The sequence below is a fragment of the Orycteropus afer genome, unplaced genomic scaffold (assembly GCF_000298275.1).
Source record: "Orycteropus afer afer isolate SDZICR_OR568_19922 unplaced genomic scaffold, OryAfe1.0 scaffold00125, whole genome shotgun sequence".
Classification (NCBI taxonomy): Eukaryota; Metazoa; Chordata; class Mammalia; order Tubulidentata; family Orycteropodidae; genus Orycteropus; species Orycteropus afer.
Window position 1 is genome coordinate 1,213,407 of NW_006921712.1, and position 648 is coordinate 1,214,054.

At 40.0% G+C, this 648-nt stretch overlaps 1 protein-coding gene across 1 annotated transcript in view; it reads left to right on the forward strand.

The window, feature by feature from the left end:
- The window catches only part of FBXO25 (F-box protein 25), a 179,062-nt gene that overhangs the window by 138,547 nt on the left and 39,867 nt on the right, over window positions 1-648 (forward strand). The gene's annotated exons all lie outside the window — the stretch shown is intronic.

The window sequence follows — 648 nt, forward strand, 5'->3', positions numbered from 1 at the left end:
ACAGAAGATTTCAAAGAGCAGCTCGAGCAGACAAAACCAGTTACTATAATGAAATGTGCAAAGACCTGGAGTTTGAAAACCAAAAGGGAAGAACAGGCTTAGCATTTCTCAAGCTGAAAGAACTGAAGAAAAAATTTAAGCCTTGAGTTGCAATATTGAGAGAGTCTATGGACAAAATATTGAATGATGCAGAAAACATCAAGAGAAGATGGCAGGTATACAAAGTCACTGTACCAAAAAGAATTGGTGATCTTCATCCATTTCAGGAAGTGAGGTAGGATCTAGAACCAATGGTACTGAAGAAGGAAGTCGAACCTGCAGTGAAAGAATTGGCGAAGAACAAGGCTCCGGGAATTGACGGAATATCCATTGAGATATTTCAACAAACGGATGCCCCATTGGAGGCACTCATTTGGTTATCCCAAGAGATTTGGAAGACAGCTCCCTGGCCAAATAACTGGAAGAGAGCCATATTTGTACCCATTCCAAAGAAAGGTGATCCCACAGATCGTGGAAATTATAGAACAATATCATTAATATCACGCACAAGTAAATCTTACTGAAGATAATTCAAAAACGGTTGCAGCAGTATATTGACAGAGAACTTCCAGAAGTGCAAGCTGGATTCAGAAGAGGATGTGGAACAAG